Source organism: Orbicella faveolata, unplaced genomic scaffold (genome assembly GCF_042242905.1).
Source record: "Orbicella faveolata isolate gen_17 unplaced genomic scaffold, um_ofav_v1 contig_34, whole genome shotgun sequence".
Taxonomy (NCBI): domain Eukaryota; kingdom Metazoa; phylum Cnidaria; class Anthozoa; order Scleractinia; family Merulinidae; genus Orbicella; species Orbicella faveolata.
In genome coordinates, this window is record NW_028301563.1 from 10,242,728 (window position 1) to 10,250,807 (window position 8,080).

General features: G+C 38.4%; 1 pseudogene across 1 annotated transcript; it reads right to left on the reverse strand.

The window, feature by feature from the left end:
• Positions 1–718: 718 nt before the first annotated feature.
• Positions 719–5,507, reverse strand: LOC149104735 (uncharacterized; annotated as a pseudogene). Its single transcript, XR_016201198.1, has 5 exons — positions 5,386–5,507; positions 4,753–5,027; positions 4,125–4,187; positions 3,880–3,949; positions 719–3,373 (listed from the first exon to the last, which is right to left on the reverse strand). The product of XR_016201198.1 is annotated as an uncharacterized LOC149104735 (transcript).
• Positions 5,508–8,080: the final 2,573 nt, after the last annotated feature.

The following is an 8,080-nucleotide window of genomic DNA, read 5'->3' on the forward strand; positions in this document are numbered from 1 at the left end:
TCAAGCTCACCCTGCCACCTTTTACTACTCTAAAAGACTGGAAATGCTGCAGGTCAAGACCAGATATGGACATTACAACCGACTGGGGGTGCCTCAGTTTACTTTGAATTGAATGAACAGTGAAGGTTGTTGAGTTAATTGATATCATTATGTTCACAATGTACTTGTGACAAAACATTGACTCAGCTTTTATTGACCTGTAGGTCTATGTAACATTGTTGTAATACCTGTTCTGTTGATGGTTAGTGTAAGAAGAATCCTGGGGGACTACCATATTTTCCATCTGTTTTATATGGGTCCCCCACCCCTTGGGAAGACAAATGCCCTTTTCAAAAGGTAAGAACACAATGAATTACCAAGGCACAACATGCTCACTTCCAACAAAGTGGGGGGGGGGGGGGGGGGGGGTAGCATAAACAAACGATGACTGCAAAGGAGGCTGCAAAATACCGGCTTAAAACAAAAACAGACACAAAAAAAAAAAAAACATCCATGCAGTGCTTTGCATTTTTACTTAACCTTGAGCCCCAGCATCAGGCATCATCTGAATTCTCCATGCCATTCCAGATGAAAAATCTATATAATTATTTTTCCAACTCCATATGATGAAAAATGATTAGAGAGAATATGCCAGTTAATAACTGTACTGTTATGTTAAGTAAGAATGAGTTGGATTCGTAAAGATGTTTGGCTGCACAAATGAAAACGAGACTGCACCACACTTGTCATTACCTTTTATTACCAATGAGGAAATCGACAAGTTACAAACAGTGTTAAATAACACATTTTTAATAACAGTCAACCTTAAGAGTGATATTAATGATTTGTGCTAATTGAAAAAAGGCACAAAACAGTAAGTTGGGAATCAAATAGTAAATGGGACACCCACTGTCCTAATCTCTGCATGACCATACAGTACACTGAAAATGTGGGTAGTAAATTATTGCAAAACTATACTGAGTGATTTGGTCACTTAACATCTTACAACCACTGTCACAGAAACATGAAATCTATTCTGCACAGATGCTTAAGAGCTCAATAATAGAACAACTTTGAGTTTGCAATTAAATAGTAAATGGGACACCCACTGTTCTAATCTCTGAACGACCATACAGTGCACTGAAAATGTGGGTAGTAAATTACGATCAATTATTGCAAAACTAGACTAAGTGATTTGGTCACTTAACATCTTACAACCACTGTCACAGAAACATGAAATCTATTCTGCACAGACGCTTAAGAGCATTTTCAAACCTTCAGACAGCTCTCCCAAACCTGCTGTAATAGTGACCTCTCTGTAGATATCAGAGGAACACATCTTGCACTTATCTTTATCAGTTTCCTTTGGAAACCCACAAAAGCAAAGATTGTCATTGTTGACACATGCTGGGATGTATTGGTCAGTACATTTGGTGTAGCCAAAGTGATGTGGGTCAGCCCTTCTAAGCAAAACATTGTAACAAAATCATGCTTTAGAACAACCTCCCATCTTGTTGCAAGACTAGCATGCTTGGCATATTGTTGTAATCTTACATGCTTAGCTTCTCGGCCTTGCATGCTATTAATGCCTAAACCAACTTCATACTTCTTATACAAGAACTCAGTGTGGCATGGTACAACATATCCTATTGTCTAAACAGTTGGATTAACACTTTGAAGTAGTGTGGAAACAACATTAAAGAACCTTTGACAATGACCTTTCAATGCCATTAAGTCTTCCCCATCTATGTTTACTCTTGAAAAAAGTGAAACTGCCCCCCTCAGCTCTAAAGCACAATTTGCAATTGCACAAAGTCTCATTTTGGTTTCAGGTGGATCATCATCACTCTCCAAAGCTGAAACTAGGTACATAAACTTACAGCTAAGTTTCTTACTTTCTTTGCCTGTAAATCTGTAGTCAAAGCTATTTTTTCGACCACTGTTGAACCATTTTGTCACTTTTTTCATTAGCCTTCCAGCCTTAACTTCTGTTTTGAGTACTGAAAGGTACTTGGCAAAAGACGAATTCTCTGGAACATCATTAACATCTTTGCATGAAGAGGGGATGTTGGATTTTTCAAGACTCAAACGCAGTATGGTACTGTGGATAAATTGCCATGCATTGTTAGCATTATGAAGGGGCTCGGCAAGTCCAAGATCAACATACGGACCAATTAAAGGTTCGAATTCCTGCCTTGATTCTTTCCCTCTTATAAAATCAAGAACTTTTGTTCTCCTTGTTGATTCTACATAAGATGATTGATCAAGCTTTTCCTTGAGCTGTTTCACACCCTCAACCACTTCTAATCTCTTTGCATAAACCCAAGGGTGCCATGTATTTCCTGGCTCAGGTCCAAGTGACCCACTTGTAATGTGTTTGTTAGTTTCATTTACATTACCAAAAGAAGAAAAGAAGAAAGCCGCATTACTGAGTTCTCCAGAATACGATGCCAAAAATTTCATGTCTGATGGAAACAATTCAAGTGAAAACTTAACACTGAAATTTCTTACATGAAAAGTTTTTTATTTGATGGATTGAAATTCATGAACCAGTTTTTTTGCAAACCTTTTCATGACAATGTGATTTCCTGAGCAGTTGGCTCCTGCCAAAAGGAAATTTTCTTTTTCACTGGTAATGTGGGTTCCACTGTTAATAAACGATAGAAGCCACGCTGTGGCTTCATCATCCTTAACAAAAGGTGCTCCGTCGGCACCACATGCCACATGAAAATGATACCTCTCCTCACCAAAATGCATAAGGTGTGAATTTTCACCTAAAGATTCATCAATAAAAATAAAGAGGTCTGCCAGTTCAAGTAAAAGATCAGTAAGCTCTCTATAAACCCCATTCACATTCTCACTTTCAGCTAAGTCATAATACAACTCAGATAGATCATGAACTTTGGCTACATTCCAGTTACTTTTAATATACTGCTTGACTTTATCGTAAGTAGTTGAATTGCTTTTCTTCGCTTGCTAGTAGTACTACAACACATGGACAAATTGGACCTTATTGCTTTGTACTTTTCCTTACTAAGCAAACCATTACTATAAAGTACTTTTACACTGCGTAGGGAGTTATCATTACTGATTTCAAAGCTTTCAACAGAGGATTTAACAACTGATCCTAGCACTTTATTTACAACTTTGCTGGAATTTGCAACATAATCAATAAGCTGTTTAGGTGAGGCTTTGTTTACTAAAGTAACCCACATGCCATCCAAGGCAGGCTTTTTGTTATCTGAGGTGCCTCCATGAACCTCTTTGCAGCTCTCCAGAGTTTCCTTCTTTCTGCGTCTGCTTGAAATCTCAGTCTTGGGAACTGAAAGTACTTCTGAATTTGTATCACTGATTTGAGTAGGTTCACGCTGCCTTTTAAGTATTTTTCTCTTCCCTGTGGAGAACAAAAGATGTCATTCATTGAATTAATGTTTCCCATAACCGGTAAATTCTAACTTATAGTCACCTAAGGCACACAAGAGAAAAACACCACTGACCTCAATATTATTATTTACCTCGGTCACAGTGTAAGTTGTGAAACTGTGAATGCATAGATCTGATTTTAATTAAAGTTACTGTACATGTAATAAACCGTACAACTTGAGGTTAGCCCACCTTGATCGAAAGTCCTGAATACCTCAGTGAAACACTATTTCGAATAAATACTAAAATACTACATATCCAAAACTTCAACAAATCAAGTTTAAACAATGGAAACCATTATTACCAATTTTGGCATTTATATCCCCACTTCTGAAGGGCAACTAGGGAGAGAATAGCTATAAACAGAGCCTGAGAGCTCATCAAGAGGTCTCACATCTAAACTTGACATACAATAAATGAATATTAAAAAAAGTGTTGCCAAGCTGTTCATAATAAAACAAATGTATATATCCTTACTTATTGTTTCTGGTGCTAGCTGTTGTTTGGTAGAAGATAGTGCAGCTTCTTTCTCTTGAATCCTCTTCAGCTGTGTACAGAGGGCAAGAACATGAGTAGAATTCTATACACAATGATCAGTTATCAACCAAGGCATGTTATTTAGACATACATATCTTGGCAAATGTTTTCAGCACCAAACACTATAAAATAAAAGTCGGTCATTGGACATTGGCCATCCATATATTCTCATTTCAATATTTTACCTTCCTGGATGCCAAGTTCAACTTTGTCTTTTCCTTTGAATATGCATCACTGACCTCTCGTTTCTAGGTCAGTAAAAAGTACATCAATAAGAAACTCAGATAAAATAATTAAATGACCATTGCTGTCCTGCAATATATATGCACATCAAGTGCCAAATTGCCTGGGCTGTGTGAAAATCATGATAAAGAATGAGATGTTGGGGGAATTTAACGAGAGAAAATGTGTCCTTTGTAGTGTTATGGCTAGAGGATTAAGGCCTGCTAAAGCTGTCTACATCATTTGAAAAATGATTCATTAAAAATCTCCTTGGGAATTTTCCATCATGGGTCCATCATGCTTTGCCAAGTTCCAGGAATGGGGGCATTTGAATCCCTATTATGAGCATAAAGTGCCGCATTTGAACATCAGCAGCAGCCAGCAGGAACAACTCAAAAAATTAGAATGCCTCAGGTGGGGAAGGGGGAAGGGGGGCATGTGGAAGTTCTGAATTGCTCAGTACTTTAATATGGTTGCAATCAAGTTCCTTGAGAAAAAAAGTTACACCATCTTCTTCAGTGTCCCAGGAAAAATAAGACATTAACTTTACATATATCTGGCACTGTAGACACATAAATTCATGAGACTGACCTCATCCAAAACAGAATCCAACTTTTCCTTCTCTTTTCGTAATGACTTGCACTCCAACAAGTAATTTGCTTTCAAGTTTCTCATACCATATTTGTATTCCCCAATTGGAAATCTCCTTTTGTTTACAGTTCTTGTTGACACACGACGATGTCTTCCTTTCCTTGCCATTTCCAGTTCTCTTTAATCAAGTCCCACGTACTTGTTGGCTAATCCCAAAAGACATCTCTTGAAAGATTCTTGATTGTGGAATTGTAAAATCAGAGACACCTGTCTACCTGCATAACCAAATAAAAGCACAGATACGGTAAATGAGCTTTTGCAGTACATCAAGTCCAAAGTTCTGTTAAGTTCACATTAATACCTGTCTTAAACTACATAAATTACGCACGCCGTACAAGATTTTGTCACCCCAGCAGAGCGACCAGACCGAAAACTTTTTTGAAAGAAACAACATTCCTGTCTGCAGGAACGTATGATTTCAGATTTTCAATTGCTGCTCCTAAATTCAAGATTTTCGAAAAATTCTTGCCATATCGACCACCGCTGAGATGACAAATTTGCAGGACAAAAACAGACATAATTCATCCAAACTGAGCGGGAAAATGCTCAAAAACATATCAAAATGAAGCTTACCTGACCAGCATCTCAGCCATCTTTGTCAAACTCAGCCACGAGGTTTAGACTTCCCATAATTCTCTTCGAAAGATGAAATTATTTAGCATAAATTTGAATAATCCGCCCTTCATTGTTGCCGCCATCTTGGATTTTTGCGCTGCTAAATGAGATGACTGGAATCTCGGACTCGCGAGCTCGGCGTGGGCCAAAATCAGCTCAAATCGATACCCTATTTATTACCAAAACGATTCAAAAACCATACCCTTAGGGGCCGCACATACCTATATAGCTCATGTTACGGAGAACCCCCCCCCCCCACACCCCCCCGCGGAGTGTCGGTTGTATAAATGTATTTTTGATGGAGGGTGTTTTCCACTACATCCACAATTTTGGTTTGAATTTCCAGACCGGCAATTCCCGAGTGGAACAACATTTTTCATAATTTCCAGACTTTGGTATGCCCAAATTTTGTCGACTCGGTTTCTTCCCGTGGATTTCCGTTCCATTTTATTTTGCACGCAGAATTTTTTTCGAATATCTTAGTCGAATGCCGGTTCCCTTTTCGGAAATTTAACACTTCTCAGAATTTCCAGAGACTTTGGTAGGACATTTCTGTACCATTTGCCTCGATTTGGACATTCAGGAACTTTTAATCCTAGGCAGATAGCGCCGTAAATTTCAATTGCCGCTTTTCATGTGGTCATCATTTTCCAAAATAAGAAATTACCAATCCTTCTGAAGTTTCAGTTTCATCAGATGTAAGACCTTTTAATAACTTGATGTTTTGCAGCGTTTAAGCTCTACAGGGTTCCTAGTTTTGAAGTAGGGCACGTTTGAATTTCCAAGTTTATGCGTTGTGTGACATTAAAATGGCGACCCGATAAGGCTCTCGGATAGTTAAAAAGATGAGTTATTGCTCAAGTTTTTGCTAACTAAACAGTTGTTGCTATAGAAAAAGTATTAATTTCAATGTGTCGGAGCTCTAGAGTAAAAACGTTTCGTTTCAATGGCAAAACTCAATGACAGATGTTTCTGTTACTTTACGGCCGCCATGTTTGTGTCCCTCCGAGGGGCACAAACATGGCGACTCCATACAAAGCTCAATAAATTTGTGTGAAACACTTCTCCGAATAGCGGGAGAATGAAAAACTGCACAGACCTAAATCTTGACGAGGTTGTTTATGCATCAATAATCTTTCATATCCTAGCTTCTTGACTTAGTTTATTGAATGGTTATGATTTTTATTTTTGATGGCGTGACCCTGCAAACCAGCCATAACTAAGTGGCAAACATAGACAGGAGAATACAACTTAAAGACAGTCAACAGACATCCACTGTCAGCTTAAGTCGAACGCAATAACCATTTACTATTTAATTTCATTGTTTCTCGCTGAGTAAGAAATCTCGACTCGACTCTCACCTGAACGTCCACTGCTCTTTTGTACTCGGCCATTGTGTACTGATTCTTAAAATTAGAAATTTGACCATTGCGATAGTTCGGTTCAGGTATCGTGACTTAACTAAGAGCCCTCCTCTCAGCAAACACCGCCATCTTTTGAATCTGTTCTTAAAATGAGGTCTGTTCTTCCCATGACGCGTGGCTCGAGCTTTATTTGACCCCCCAAAAATACCATTTAAAACGGAAATGACAACATTTTCCTTGTTACTTTTCTGTTTTTATTTCCTCTCGAGAGAGCACCCTAAAAGATACTCTGACGCAAAAAGTAGTGTGAACATCCTAAGTGAGACCAAAATCCGTGATTTACACCCCTAAGCGAGACGACGAGCAACACTGACCTTTTGAAATCAAATGGGAGTCCCTGCCCACCTCCAACCCCTCCTTACTTTACCAGCATTTACTTTAAAAGCCTGAACATTAAATTGCAATAAGCGACGGACGAACAGCTAAAAAATGCAATGGTTTTACAGTACATGTAGCTCAAATAGTTTCGTTTAACAGTTCAACACCACACAGTGCTAGGTTACCGTGTCTCGCTTGTTAACCTCTTCTGCAATCCCTGACAAAAGTAGTTGGGACAGTTGCAGTAGATCACGTATCCCCCATCTCCCCTAATCAATGCTGGAAAATGTCGCGTTTTTCTCATCAAAAAAGGGACAAAATCACCTGATTATCAACATTGTAAGTGAATGAGAGGCGGGGGAGGGAGGGGGGAGGGGAGAACTTGCTTTGTGTCCCAACGTTTTTGTATGGAATTGTCTGAAAGAAGAATTTAAGGTGGCTAAACACAGTTTTTGATACCTGTGTTTCATTCACCTTTTTCTCTAAAACCCTTGATCCCTCGGTCGTCAAAAATGGCAGCAAGCTAGTTAACAACACAAACTTTGGGTTTTTGATGGTTAAGCTGACGTATGTCCCGTTACCATGGCAACATGAATAAATATAAACCGACCTTTAAAATCGGTTTTGTTTATTTGCAGAAAATCTAGTCATTATATTATAATTTACATTATAATTTGCATGCAACAAGCTTATAACGATTCTTACAAGTTAACACCATTTCGCTAATAATTTAACACAGAGATCTTTAATTATCCCTTGTTGAAGGTTCACTGGAATATCTAGAATTTCCGTTGTTAAAGTTCAATTATTCTTAATACTCCAGTTACTTATTTCCAAAAGTATTGTCGTGCCAAATTTCGTGAAATTCTAATGAGTGGTTCTCGAGAAATAGGCCTATTTCCGAGAGTGCA